Genomic DNA, 15,213 nt, shown 5'->3' with positions numbered 1-15,213 from the left:
TTAAGATGGAAGTACGTTTGTCAACAGCTTACCATCCACAAAGCGACGGGCAAACAGAACGTACCAATCAAACCATGGAACAGTATTTGCGCTGTTTGCTGACGTCACTGACGGACAGTTGGGTACAAGCCCTTCCTGTGGCTGAGTTTGCATATAATAACAGCATGCACTCAGCTTTAGGCATGTCACTGTTTTATTGTTCAATGGGGTTCCATCCCAAGACCATTCCTATTCAGCCATCTGAGAGGGTACCAGCAGTGGATACCCTGAGTAGGGGTTTGATTGAAATCTGGAAGAAAGCCCAACAGCATGTATTTGAGTCCAAGAAAGCCATGAAAGAACAGGCAGATAGGCATAGACGGCCAGCTCCTCTGTATGCAGTTGGGGATAGGGTTTGGCTGTCAACGAAGAATCTGAAGTTGCCAGGACCAAGAAAATTACAGCCTCGGTTTGTAGGTCCCTTTCCTGTGCAGAAGGTGGTGAATCCAGTTGCGATCAGGTTGGCTTTACCGGCTGAGTATGGTATTCATCCTGTATTTCACACCTCTTTGTTGAAACCATACGTCACCACTTCACAAGAGTTGCCACCTCCTCCTCCCGTTTTAATAAATGATAACGTGAAGTATGAGGTTAAAACTGTTATGAATTCCAAGCGGATGAAGGGACGACTGTATTACCTAATTGACTGGAAGGGTTATCCCCCAGAGGACCGTTCTTGGGTTCCGGCAAGTAGGGTTCACGTTGCCCGGTTAGTTCGTCTGTTTCATCGCCTACACCCTGGGAAGCCAAGGCCTGTAGGGAGGCTTTCGGGAGGGGGTACTGTTGGGGTTCAAGGGGGCCTGGTTCCTTCTGTCTAGTTCCCCATTAGCGGTTGTTCTGAAAAGTGCCAAGTGCATATGCGAATTTATGGACGCTCCCTAGTGCTCGCTTTAAAAGGGGGCTGCCAACAGGAAACAGGTGCTTGGTTTCTTTATTGGTCCCTTGCCGTGTGTTTCCTGTTCCTGTGGTTCTACCTTGTTTCCCTTCCTTCGAGCTCCTTTCCAGCGGTCTTTTCTAGTGGTGGGTTTTGATCCCCTTTTTTCCCCTGCTCCCTTGTTTTCCTATTCCCTTTTTGCATTTCTGAACCCTTTATTGGGGACCTGTTTTTGATCTTCGGTGACGTTCTGGGATTCGCGGCTGCGTTTCCTTTGAGTTCAAACGTCCTGTTATTATCCCTTTTTTTGTATCCAAACCATCTTGTTATACGCTGTGTTTGGGTGGTTTCACGAAGGAGCTGAATAACGGCCGTTTTTGTGCTACCTTCGTGTTCTTTTTTAGATTCCAGGGGTTTTTTGGGTGTCTTTCGTATTCCCTTTGATGCCATTTTTCCCCTGTCCTTTTTTGTCCTAAGAATTGTGAATTCCACCCCCTTAGTCATTCTCGGTGTTTCCCCAGGGGGCGTGGTTGGTCTGGGGTTACGCAAGAAACAAACAATACGATTGCAGTGGAAGAATTCCTGTTTCGTATCAAGCCACTCCCGTTTGTTATCTGGGGTAAGCAGGGAGGTCGGTGGTTTGTGTGTGTACTTGGCACTGGTAATAGTAGTAGGGGTGTGTTTAATCTTGTCTCCTTCTTTCATTTTAGCGGTCTCATCTGTGTCAAGCTGTCAGCTGCCGAGAAGCTAGAGGAGACGATTTGTGTTCCCCAAGACCTTGGGTTCCCTTGTTTTGTTACCCACCTTCTCCGGGTGTCGTGTTCTCCACCATCCGTTTTGATTACGGATGTTGGGGGTCATGGTGAGGGTAGAGGATTGGGACGTTCTTCACTCCTGCGGTGTTGGGCCGGTCGGCATCGGAACACTTACAACCTTTCTCTTTGTAACATTCTCTCCCAGAGTTACTCCGTATTACATCATTTGTCTGTTTTACACCCTCTCTCCCTCTTTCTGAATTTTTTATTCTCTTCCTCTGTTTGTGTTAAACCCTCTGTCTGACATACTCCTTGTTACATCCTCTCTCTGATTTACTTCCTCTTACACCCTCTCTCAAACTTACGCTCTCTCTCTCCCTTTTACAGGCTCTCTCTCTTTTACTCTCTTTTACATCCTCTCACCTTCTAACACCCTCTCTCTGTCTTACATCCTCTTACAGCCTCTCTCTGTCTTCCACCCTGTTACACCCATTTTCTGACTTACTCCCTTTATCCCTTTCTTTGACTTACTCCCTCTCCCTATTACATTCTTTCTCTGTCTTACAACATATTATACACTCTCTCTGTCTTACTCCTTCTCTATGTTTTACTCCCTCAACCTGTTTCTTTGTCTGACTCTCTCTGTCTTTTTGTGTTAGTTCCTCTAGTTCTTTTTCTCTGTCTTACTCCTAGTTACATAGTTGCTGTGATATAAACTTAGATATGTTGTAAACTAGTGTTTATATCGTTTGCTTATTGTCATTGCTTTGTTGTTTGGTAATAGTGGTCTATAATGTGTTATTTTTTTCTTTACCACAGATTGAAATCAAGATTTCAATAGTACTACGGACAGTTCTGTCTTCCGTTGGGATGGGACAGGATGGGGAGGGAGGTGGGGCGGGGGGGACAGGGGACTTTTACATCTGTTTGGGCAGGGGTGTTTGGGAGGGGGGAGTTGAAGGGGTAGAGGCCACGGTCCAGAAGTAGAAGCCACACTCCAGGAAGCCCTACACCGCTTTTCCACGACGGAATTCAACCTTAACAACCTCTCACTAACATGAATGGCTAGTGCACTAACTACACCGTGAATAGACAGTAGGGGAGTTAATATCCTGACATGGAACGTGACCGGGCTGGGCTCCAAAGTTAAAAGAGGGCTAGTCAACTCCTACCTTAAAAGAATGGACCCCGATATTGCCCTGCTTCAGGAAACGCACCTTAAAGGCACACACTAAACCTTCATAGCCAGAGGTAGATTTAGAGTATGGACTCCAGGGGGGTGGCGGTCATTGTCAAAAAGTCCTTTCCATTCGCCATTTCACGCACCTGGATAGACCCATTGAGGACATACGTGGGGGTTTAGGGGACTTGGAAAAGAGACACATACACAATAATCTCAGTATATGCACCACCTAATTTTTTAATTCTTTTTGTTGTTTTATATTTTTTTTATGAACTTTTTTTACTTTTTTTGGCTTTTCAGAACACATATATTTTTTTTGTATTTTTTATGGGGAGAAACAAAAAACAGGGAATTGTAAAGGGCTCAACTGGAGCAAAAAAATCAGGAAAAAATTAAGGGTGCTTTGGGCACTTGTGGTTATCACCAGCAACGTTGATGAGATTTATACTTTGCTCACCGTAGCTAATTGTTCTACCACAATATTTACAAACAATTTTATATCTACCAAACTTGGTTTGAATGTTTGGTATCATCTCCCTTGCCTCTGGACCCGATGGAGTAGGTTCTGTGCTTGTTGAGGCTCTGGAAGATGTTTGGGGAAGGTTGCTACACAATTCCCTCACCTCTGCTGCAGAATAGTTATTGGGGTGCAATCGTTGCATGTGGCGAATCATTGTGTGATTCCCAAATGAATATTTTTTCTCAGGGTTCCCCCTGGATAGTACAGCGCCACAGATGAGACAGGTCACCTTTGCAGCGTTTACCTTCTTTGCACCCCTTGGCATTTAAAAAAATTCCCATATAAAGTGCTCCTCTGGTTTATATGGGGGATTGTCTTCCGGCAGGAACTTCCTTCTCTCATCCTCCTCCTCCTTGTCCTCCTCTTCTTGTTCACCACCAATGTGATGTTGTGGTGGCCCTTGTGGTGGTCGTGGTGGTGGTGGTGCAGATGCTCCAGCTGCTGCTGCTAATGTAGCAATTTCTCTATTAATAGAAGCAGGTCTTCCTCACTCAAAGGAAAAGTGAGAATGAAGAAAAAAGGTGGGGGCTTTCATCATTTGGAAAACAAAACTGTTCTGAACCAATGAAAAGTGTTATTTTCAGGTCACATGACCCGGGCTTTCATCATTTGGAAACCAAAACTGTTCTGAACCAATGAAAAGTGTTATTTTCAGGTCACATGACCCGACGCGCTTACGCTACGCGCCCCGGTGCGCGCCCGGGGGCGCTTACGTTGCGCGATCGTATGCGCTCGGGCGCTTCCGGTTGCGCTGACGCCGTGTGTCATAAGACGCATCACGCGCCTACGTGATACATCACGATGATGTTTTCGTTCGCGGAAATGGCGCTAACGGGACGCTCAGTGGTACGCGCACCGGGGCGCACCAGAACACTGCGCTTACCCGTGCGTTCACCGGTACGCGCACCGGGAGCGCACCAAGGCATAAAAATAAAAAAATAAAAATATATATACATAAAAAAAATAGTATTACATAAATATGAAATATAGGATTTATTATAAAAAATATTATATTTCATAGCTATAGAAATTAGCTATTAAAAAACCTATGAAATTCACTGAAAAAAACATAGGTTTCACACCAGTTATAGTTAGGAATTAGCACTTAAAAAACCTATGAAATTTACTGAAAAAACCATAAGTTTCACACCAGTTATAGTTAGGAATTAGCATTTAAAAAACCTATTAAATTCACTGAAAAAAACATAGGTTTCACACCATTTATAGTCAGCTGGAAATTTTACTCGCATAAAACCATTGAAATTCCCACGTTATAGTTAGTTGGACTCACTATAACTTGCGCGTGCAATGCACTGCTGAGGAAGTCACATATTACATTACTCATGACATGGTCAGTGACATCTCTCATGACATCACTGATGACACCATCCAGTGAATGTGTGTCTTTCTGAAAAATAAATATGTGTTATATATGTATATGTAAAAGTTGATGGAAGAATAAATGTTTAAATAAGTGTTTACATGGATGTTTTTTTTTTAAAAGAATTGATTGGTTAACTGGTTTATTAAATGTATCTTAGTGAATACATATATTAGAGTAATGTTTAAATATTCAAATACTATATTCACACTGACTAAACAGGATGAGTGTAATACATATCTATGTGTAAACATAAACAACGGACTCCAAATGGAGTAAAGGAATCAAGTCCAAGTGTGGGGGCCATCTTGTAATGTCTTTCAATGCAATAAACGCAATGCGTATAGTAGCTTGAAATGCAACGGCAGGGATATGAAAATGATATGGAAGAACAACCAGACATTTGACTTCTTGTCTATCATGAAACACTCAGATTCAAAAAATTAAATAAGTTCAACAGTGCTGGCAGTCATATGCAAGAGAATGCTTTCTCGTGCTGGCAGAAGTAAATACATGTGCCATAGTGGCAAAAGACCAAGTCAGGCACATGTACAAATCCCAAAATCAAGACAATTTATGGCAGCTCCTTATACAGACTAAAAGCAATCATTCGCCAAGTGGCAAAATATCATGTGTTACACATGGGAAAGTAAACATAAACACAAGTGAGCCAAGTGCTACGTAAAAAACACCATAAACTTGCAATAAAATATGGGATGTTACTGTTGTAGGACCACAATACAATATTAAAGAAAGTTTAAAGAAAGATTTTCTCTTATCTCCAAGGTAGGCATGCCCGAGACCGGGGAAGAAAAGGGTAGGGAACGAGTGCAAAGTGTCCATTCATCAATGGTGGGACCCTTCCTTTCCTCCTTTGAAAAAACAAAATTACTATTGATTAAAAATTAGTGGGACATTCCCACATAAAATCTCAGATTGCATAGTATTGTACATACTCAAAATACAGAGATCCAATGAAATGGAGAAACATAGAGGCTACAGAAGGGCATTTGCTCAAAGGCCAGATCAATCATCATGCAGATGTGTACCTAGTTCCTCATCCAAGTTGTGCCCCCTGTGGTACTTAGTCTCAGTATGGATTTGGAATCTCGTTTGTGGAGCTTAAGAATCCGGTTCCTACCCCTGGGGCCAATATGTACTTGTTCAGTAGCAAAGTAGCTCAAGAGGGAACTGTTAGAAAGATGATATTCCTGAAAATGCCTCGCAATGGGATAATGTGCACCCTTGTTGTTAATGGGACGCATGTGATCTAAAACCCTCTTCTTGGCCATAAAAGTTGTATTACCGACATATCTCAGTGTGTAGGGGCATTCACTCACATATATGACAAAAGTGGAGCTACATGTAAGGAATTGTTTTATTCTTTTGATGTTATTCCTCCCAGGTATGAAATAAGCATGGGCGTAAAATCCGTTCCGCTCGCGGATTTTTCGGATTTTCGGTAAATCCGCAATCCGCGAACTCTCGCGGATGTAGCGAAAATCCGCGCGCTGCGGATTTTTTGCTTGTGTTCGCACTGCTCACGGTCCGCGGCGTGGGCAGCAACAATCCCGCACTCGCGAAATTACAAAAATTACAATTGGGGAGGGGTGAAGGAAGTGGCCCAGTCTCCAACTTCCTGTTCCTGTCCAGCAAGCTCCTCCCATAGGGGTGGGGTGAAGGAAGTGCCCCAGTCTCCAACTTCCTGTTCCTGTCCAGCAAGCTCCTCCCATTGCTTAGTCCATTTCCTGGCCACTTTGAATTCGATCTTGACTGGGAAGGATTACTTTTTGTGGATGCTGCTGGATATTTGGCTTTGAGGCCTTTTGGATTACTTTTGGATTCGAAATTTTTATTTCACAAGTAAGTTGATAAGTTGATGTTGTTTGTTTGTGGTGATTTTTGTGTGTGTTTTTCAACTTTTTGGGGTGGGGTTGGGGGCTGGCTATGTTGGTGGGAGGCCATTTTGAGGCATGGTCCTGCAGGTCCTGGCCATGTGGATGGGGTAAAGCGGCCATTTTGAAGTCAGGCAGTGTGCTTTGTGCCCTAGGCCCACCCAGTCTGCTCTGATTTATTTCATTATGCCCAGGGGGCCTAGAACTCCCGCGGATTTACCGAAAATCGGATTTTTAAAAAAAAATGTTGCCTGTGTTAGCACTGCTCGCGTCCCGCGCAGCAACAATCTCGCACTCGCGAAATTGTAAAAATTACAATTCTGCACATGAATTGAAAACCACCAGGCTTAGTTATGGGTGCATGCATGATACAACTGTATTGTTGAATTTTAACATGATTCTGGCCAGGGCATGGATGGCATTGGATTGTGGTGATTTTTGTGTGTTTTACGACTTTTTGGGGTGGTGTTGGGGGCTTGCTATGTGGGTGGGGGCCATTTTATTGCCTGGTCCCGTGTGGGTGGGGGTCTAGGGGCCATTTTTAAGCCAGTTTGTGTGCTTTGTGCCATAGGCCTGCACCCAGTGTGCTCTGATTTCATCCATTATTCCCAGGGGCCCAGAATCGGTCTGTTCGCGGATTTTGCTGGTTTTTCGCCACGTTCGCCTCGTGAAGCAACAATCTCGCACTCGCGAAATTGCAAAAATTGCAATTCTGAACCAGAAAACCACCAGCAGGCAGCATAAACCTTCTGAAACTTGATGGATGGCATTGGATTGTGGTGATTTGATTTGTGTTGTGTTTTTTGACTTTTTGGAGTAGGGGTTGGGGGCTGGCTATGTTGGTTGGGGCCATTTTGAGGCATGGTCCTGGCCATGTGGATGGGGGTCAAGCGGCCATTTTGAAGGCAGGCAGTGAGCTTTGTGCCATAGGCCTGCACCCATTTTGCCTTGCTTTCACCCATTGTGCCCAGGGGGAGTCAGTGGTACATGAAACTACAACCCTCTCTGTGTGTGCTCTCTTGGATCAATGTTAAATTCCTGTTTCCCAAAAATTTAGCAATTCTTATTTTTGATATTTCCATATTGTGTGGTGTGCACGTGTGTATTCATAAATGCCTACTTGCAAACTATTAATTGAAGCGCTACATATGCAACATATATTTAACTGATGTTCCTCTGTCTTCGTTTGCTTTTAGGTGCACAAAGTCAATAACTCCGCATCATCGTTGAGCATCAGTGCCAGGAAGAAGTCCTGCTGCGGCCTGCTGTTCCGACATCTGAAGAAGATGGCTCCAAAAAGAGGTGCCCGTAGCTCCTCTTGCAAGAAAGATGTCTCTACTAAGGAGAAGAAGAAGCAAGTGGCACCACTTACCAAGGAGACTGGTGGCTCGACCACTACATTTTTGTGGAAAAAACAAAAGTCCACCATGAGTGCTGCACAGGTAGCCTGTTTAGTGGTTCAATCACCAACGACCAGTGATGTTGGCTCATCACAAGAAAGTAGCAGCACACCATCAACACAGGTTGTAACTCATCTCACAAGTACTATTCAACAACCAAAGCCGCAACAACAACTGCATGGGCTACTAGTACAAGCACAAGTACATGCGCAAGGAGCTGTCCGAGAAGGAGCTGTCCGAGAAGGAGCTGTCCGAGAAGGAGCTGGCCGAGAAGGAGCTGGCCGAGAAGGAGAAGGCCGAGAAGGAGAAGGCCGAGAAAGAGAAGGCCGAGAAGGAGAAGGCGGAGAAGGAGAAGGCCGAGAAGGAGAAGGCCGAGAAGGAGAGGTCCATGGAGAGTTGCAAGTAGAGGTCAGTGAAGAGGCCCATGTAGCGGCGCATGGAGCGGTGCAAGTGCCCACAATGGTTGTTCTTCCAGAAGTAGGGGCACAGGAGGAAATTGACTTTGGAGCCGGGGTATCATGTCAGGAAGACGAAGGCACTCCTCCTGATGATTCATTTTCTCCCAGCTCCCCAGCAAGGAAAAGATCAAGGAGTGTGTGTAGAAGTTCCTCTTCAAGCCCCGCTCCATCAGATGATCTGGATCTAGATTGGCACCCATCTCCGACGTCTGAGAGGGAGGCACACCATGAGCTGCGAAAGGTATCAAATGTTAAAAGGAAGGGCCCCGGAAAGCTCATACTTATGGATCCGAACGTCGGACTTGATGAAGTGGTGCATTCTGATGTTGTTAAACAGGATGACAGCAATGACCTAGTCGTCACACACGTCATTCCAGCCACACCGGCCATGCAGCAGACAGACATTTAGACCCTATCCCGACGTCATGCTGAGCGTGACCCTGGCGACGTGGCATTGGTAGCACCACCAACGCAGTCAAGTAGTACAACAAGTTCAACAAAACCTACAGCTCCCATATTTTCTCCCCAGAGGGGGACTCCATCCAGCTCGACTCCCTCAAGTAGGGTTGCTGCAATAATTGCACAACCCAGTAGATGTCTGCAAGGCTCATCCACCACTGCTTCATCTGGCATTGGCAGTATCATCTCGTGCGGCAAAACCAGAAGTTTCCAGTCCCCAGTTTGGAACTTTTTGGTTGGTTATGTTTCTACTGATAATGGCAGCAATGTAGTTAAGGCCATGGAGAACGGTTACTATTTCAGAGTGCCGTGTTTGGCGCACTGTATGAACCTTGTCGTGCAAAAGTTCTTGAAAAAAAGAACTTGCAGTCGACAAAATACTGACCATCTGCAGAAGAATATGCACACATTTCAACCATTCTTTTAAGGCCCGGAAGGAGCTGAGGCGCCAGCAAAATGTACGTAGAATGCCAGTGAAAGCACTTATCCAGGAGGTGGCAACACGTTGGAACTCAACCTTCTACATGCTTGAGCGTCTGCATGAGCTGTTTCTAGTAGTCAATGAGTATTTCTACAACCTGGGTGGTGATACAACAGAAATGATGCTAGCGGTGGAGCAATGGCAGCTAGTTAAAAGCCTGACAGACATGCTTCGTCCTTTTGAGGTCTTCACGCGTGAAGTCAGCAGGGAGGACTGTTCTTTGAGCAAAGCTATCCCATTGTTGCTGAAGCTCGAGCACCAAGTCAAGGTGGTGTCTTCAGAATTAAAAGATGCTGGAAAGAATGAAGCATATGAGTTGGCGCAGAGATTATTACAACGCCTAGCTAGCAATAAACGGCTTGTAAATATCAAGAAACAACAGCACTACATTTGTGCTACTATTCTGGATCCACTTTACAAAAAGCCATTGTTTGTCAAAGTATTAATTCCTTTTGAAACATCAGATGTTACAGAGTACAAAGGTTGGCTAGCTCAGTCAGCCATTCGTTTTGAAAGAGAGCGGAAGGAAACTGTAGGAGAAGACAGTACTACTAGTGAATCAGCAGGCCATCAGGCGTCCCAAAAAAGCACTTCTGCATCTGTGCCACTAACTCTTTAACAATATGATTAACACAAAATGATTCAGCAGGAAGTTGTGTCACAGTACAACTAGCAACTAGCCAGCGCAGTACAAAACTATTCAGGCCAGTATCATGGGCGTCCGCAGGGAGGGGCAAGGGGGGGCGCTTGCCCCCCCCTGGAACGCAGGTCCATCCAGTGCTGGCCCAGTGACAAATTACAATATGGTAATTACAGCAGGCTGGGACCGACAGACAGATAGAGGCAGAGACAGGGACAGAGAGAGAGGAAGACAGAAGGAGAGAGAGGGAGGGAGGGAGCCAGAGGGTGACAGAGGGAGGGTGAGGGAGGGAGACAGAGAGAGAGAGACAGCGAGGTAGAGGGAGACACAGGGAGACAGAAAGAGGGAGACAGAGAGAGAGAGAGAGAGAGAGGGAAACAGAGAGAGGGAGGGAGACAGAGAGAGAGGGAGGGAGAGAGACAGAGAGAGAGACAGAGAGAGAGAGAAAGAAAGATGTGTTTAATGTGTATGCCAGGTCTGGTGGCTCAGTGGACGAAGGCTTCCGCTGCAGGGGCATGAGTTCAACCTCATGGTCATAGTTTTTTTTGTTGCTCTAGATCCACCCCCCTCCCCCACTGACCCTGCCCCCTTCGGTGCGGCCCTTGGCCACAAACCACACTGTCAATTTGGCCCCGAGAGAAAGTTTGTGAGGACCCATGCTCTATAACCACATCCTCCTGATTTAGATTGAATTGTTTTTTTCTGGCATTTTTTGTTTTTCCCTCTGTTTTAATGTAGTTGCCAGGTCGTCTGCTGTGATGCCGCACAAGATTTTTCTCTTCCCCCTATGGGGTTCTTTGTTTATTTAAGCTCTATGTCGTGTTAGATTTAAAAAAAAATTATTTAATACTTGTGCTCAATCATGTCAGGAGTAGGACTCAGGAGATGGTGATGATGTTGCACCCCCCCCTGGAAACATTTCATAGTATTTTCGTAGTTCATCCAGTGACCGTCTACTCTCTGTAGATACACATCATATGTTATCTAAGAGTCAGATAGTACCATGATCCAGCTTACCTCTACCCGCCACCACCACTGTCTGCTTCCTCACAGTCTGTTCTTGGGCCACGTGCGCCGCCTCCTCCCCAGAGTTGTCCTCGGAGTCGATCACCACCACCACATCCGAGCTGGCCCCACCACCAGATGTTCCACCTACAAAGTAGATTTAAGAATGTTAGATTACACCACTCACTAGTATTTGGTCTAGGAATGAAGAAATGTGAAAACAACAGAAAAAGTAATTGACTGTCTACTCTAGTCTAAAGTAAAAATGTCCCTCCTTCCAGGGAAGGCTGTTGTCTTGCTGCACTTTTTTGTCACAATTGATGAATGCTTGCTTAATTTTAACACACACCATTTTTCTCTGAACAGACAGAAGCTGGACTTCTAAGGACAAGAGCAACATCAACTTCAAACCAGGTGAAAGCTCGGCTCGACCACAAGAAATGTGTTCCATTACTCATCAACTCCGCACCAAGCACTTTTCCATTTCCAGCTAACTTTATTTTAATATATGTGTTTACTTTTACTTTTAATAAAGCTTTTAAACTTGAATAGACTCTGTGGTTTTTGGTCCTCCAGACTAGAGTGACTGAGCGAAAGGTTTTGCAATTTTTGCAAGGAGGAGTCCGTGCCGCTGACACTACCAGGTTTATACAGTGTGCCAAACACGCCACTCTGAAATATTATTACTCTGGTGTTTAGTGTCCATAGTTCGGTTTGTGGAGAATTGTCCCTGCAACAGTAGTATTATGGATTTTGCTCCTATCTAAACACTATTTCGAAAAAATTTAATTAGGAACGCTTGGACAACAATAGGTCCTCTATATTTAAATGAAAACTTACTGGGGCCAGCAAAGGAGCACTCGCCGCCCTGGCCTGCATCCTCCTCCTCTGGAGCAACAGCATCCTCCTTTTCCGTCCGCTTGCCCCTGGGCGGACCTGACGTACAACATGAAAGAAAGAACAGAAAACATTGATGATTGCTGCTTGTCGATGTCCTTGTCAACCAAATCAAACATTTAGAAAGAACAAGAACCAACTATTTCAGCCAAAAAGAGGGCTACAAAGGAAGGACTGCACCTGAGCCTCTACTCTAGGGGCAGATTTACAAGCCCCTTGCAGCTCTTTTGCTCCGATCTTGCGTCACTTTTGTGACGCAGCGCCACAACAAGAGAGGCGCCATGGTGTGGCGTATATTAACAACGTGACGCATATGGGAGATGCATCCCATTCTAAAGCCCTGCGCCATAAGGGAGCGTTCCAGCGCAAGGGAGGGCGTTCCTGCGCAGGAACGCATGCTAAAAGTGGCTATGGGGAATATATAAAATTTCAATCAGTCATTTAGGACAATGATGCGTCACTGAAACCCTGCGCCTGCATGAAGCAGACGTACGGCTTGACGCAGCATTGCTGGAGCTGCGCCATCGTTGCAACGCAACTCCATCAATGAGCCGCCTTAACGGCACCGATGCGTAACGCTTCGGTGACGTTTTGGGACCATGGTGTGCCGCATTGTAAATACGGCGCACCATGGGTGGTGCTGGCGTGCCGCACACTTTGCAGGGATGCGCAGGTAATTGCTAATCTGACACTTAGGGGCATACTTACGAGTTCTGGGCTGCACACCTCCAGAGGTGCACCAGAACAAATGCGTAACGCAAAACTAACCTTGCGTCACGGCAGATGCGCCGCAATTACAATGCGGCAAACCCTGGCGCAAGGGTAGGCAGATGCGTGATGCATCTCGTGACGAAAGAGGGGCGCATCTCTAGAGTCGCGTCGCAGGCGCGATGCAACTCTAGCAATGCTCAGGGCTGCCCAATACTCAACATACCGCATCAGTCCTTACGCCTGCTTCAAGCAAGCAGGCATAAAGAATTGACGTAGCAGCGTCGCGGAAGCGCCTGCGTTAAATCTGGTAGATTTCACGCAGGCACTTTTGCGAGGCGCAAAGCTGCCTGACCGCCACCGTTCACCCTACCCCCCCTCCCCCTGCGTGGGAACGCACCCATTGTGGCGCAGGCCCAGGCCTTAACGTGGCGCATCTCCCTAGATGCATCACGTTGTACATGACTCGCAGGGATGCGCCACGTTTACGTCGCTGTGCGTCAGGTAAGGCAGCGTAAACGTGGCGCAAGGGGCTTGTAAATCTGCCCCTTTGTGTCTAGCATTACGCAGTTCTGTAAAGTACACTCATACATTACTCAGCCCAATTAAATGAACACAAAATAGAAAACAAATAAGCAGTGGCACCGCCACAGAGAAGGAGAGCAGTGCACCTGAAATGCACAGAAGATTTTGAAATATTAATTTACCTCTCCTATCAATGTAATCGGCAGCATTATTTCTCTTTGTAAAAAAGTTAAAACAAACATTTGCAATATAACACACAGAGCAGGAGAAAAAACAGAGTAGTGAGTGATGAAAAAATTTCTACTACTACTCACCAAGCCCGGGGACCTCCACTCCCAGCAGGTCGAGCAGGTCGCGCTCCCGGTCCAGGATATCGGTCCAGCGGTGGGTCACCTGGTTGTAGGTGCGCTGGACCCCCGAGATGTCAAACAGGGCCCGGCACACCTGCTCCCACCGCTTCCGTCACTCCTGGCGGTTGGTGTAGCCACCAGCGATCCTGCCGCCTGCCGCGATGGTCCTGGGGAGGCGGCGCTGTACATAGAAAACGAGTGCGCCCACCTCCTCAGGGCTGAAGATGTCCCTGGGCACCACCGTTTCCGCCCTAAAACGGCCACACGGAAGCCGGGCACGGGCTGCGGGGCCCGTCTTGGGCAGCTTCACAGCTGGCTTCACCATGGTTTGGGCAGGTGGTAGGAACAAGGAGAAAAAATGAAAAAGAATAAGACTAGGGAAGAAGAAAATAAAAGTTTAAAAAAGTAGTTGAAAAGTAAACAAAAGTAGCCTAAAACACAAAAATATAAAGCTAGAAAATAAGAAAAGAAGATAATAATTTAAATAGATTAAAAAAATATTATAACAAGCAAAGGATGGCAGAGATATAGAAAGGATTAGAAACACCATGCCCAGACACATAGGAATGAATGAAAAACAAGATGGCGGCTCGATCACGTGCGTGTAAGTAAGTTCGCACGCGATTTCTCTCGCGAACTCGTGCAAACTTGTATTCGCAAGGCGCTCATTCCGCGAGATTACACTTCGCGGGCGGAAACGGAAATACGTCACGCAAACAAAATGGCGGCGCCCATACTCGACCTTGGGGTAATTCGCACGAGTTTGCGGCTTCCACGGTCGATTTTGCACGACGCCGCGCCTCGCGAATAGCGCGAAATTACAGAAAAACGATTTTTGCAAAAGCAAAAGCAATGAGCAGGTGCAAAAGTTCAACCTCATCATTTGTAACCATTCCCTGTAGTGCTTCCTGAAGGGGCCCTCCAGAATCCGGTTGCCTACTTGCAACTATTGTGTGACCCTGCTCTGACAGTCACAGAATAGTTAGAAGTATGCCATTGCATCCTGTTAAAAATTTTTTACATTGCAACAAAAAGGAAAGGGAGCAGACAAGCAGGTGCCAGCCTTCATTAATGTCAGTTGGGGCAGGGCAGGTGTTGTTGTTTGCAAAACTTAAAGCACTTAGCAGGTGTGCTTGCTTTGCCACAATAATGTACACTCACTGGTCAACCAAAGGGTGCTGTGATGACACCGAGGGTGGCATGGGTGTGCCAGCCAGAGGGTGGCATGGGTGAACCAGAGTGCCAGTGTTGACAGAGGATGGCAGTGCTTTGCCCCAATAATGTACACTGGTGAACCAGAGGGTGCTGTGATGACACAGAGGGTGACATGGGTGAGCCAGAGGGTGGCATGGGTGAACAAAGAGAGTGCCAGTGGTGACAGAGGGTGGCAGTGATGAAGAAAGCCTTGCAAACAGGCTGGGCACGTAGAAACAACAAGTTCGCAAAACTGGCGACCCGACAAGTAAGTTCGCAATTTGCGAAATTGTACAAAACCCTCGCGAACTTGCAGAAACCCGTGCGAACACACACTCAAAAAAAATCCACAAAATCCGCGAGAATTCGCGGATTTTGCGGATTTTCGCAATCCGCAAATTCGCAAATTCGCGGATTGCGAATCCGCAAAATCCGCCCATGCTTAGTAT

This window comes from Lissotriton helveticus, chromosome 6 (genome assembly GCF_964261635.1).
Source record: "Lissotriton helveticus chromosome 6, aLisHel1.1, whole genome shotgun sequence".
NCBI classification, from domain to species: domain Eukaryota; kingdom Metazoa; phylum Chordata; class Amphibia; order Caudata; family Salamandridae; genus Lissotriton; species Lissotriton helveticus.
The sequence above is the reverse complement of the archived record's forward strand: the minus strand, read 5'-3'. Positions refer to the sequence as shown.